This window comes from Curcuma longa, chromosome 11, assembly GCF_044706935.1.
Source record: "Curcuma longa cultivar G26 ecotype Majalengka, Jawa Barat chromosome 11, ITB_CL_G26_1.1, whole genome shotgun sequence".
Classification (NCBI taxonomy): Eukaryota; Viridiplantae; Streptophyta; class Magnoliopsida; order Zingiberales; family Zingiberaceae; genus Curcuma; species Curcuma longa.
Window position 1 is genome coordinate 25,722,506 of NC_133871.1, and position 465 is coordinate 25,722,970.

Genomic DNA, 465 nt, shown 5'->3' on the forward strand with positions numbered 1-465 from the left:
CCTATTTGTGGTGATGAAACCTATTCAACAAGGTTGAAGCATAGTTGGAAAATGTCATATACAGGCCATAGAAAATTTCTACCCCCAACTCATCCTTATCAAAAGCAAAGAAAGGCATTTAATGGGAGCCAAGAGTTTAACATTGCACCAAAACCATTGCTTGGCAATGAAGTTTTTGAAAGAGTTGAAAGAATTAATTGTCAATGGGGGAAAATGAATGGGAAGATTCAGTCAACTAAGGATGATGTAAAATCATGCTGGAAAAAGAAGTCAATATTCTTTGAACTTGAGTATTGGAAACATCTACATGTTCGACATGTTCTTGATGTGATGCACATTGAAAAGAATGTATGTGAAAGTCTTATTATTGTTGGTGCCCCGGTTAGTTTTGATGTGATCAACTAGATTAAGTTAGATCCTGTGTTGTTCTTGTTAGTGAGAGCCCTAGAGCCAATCATTTGATGA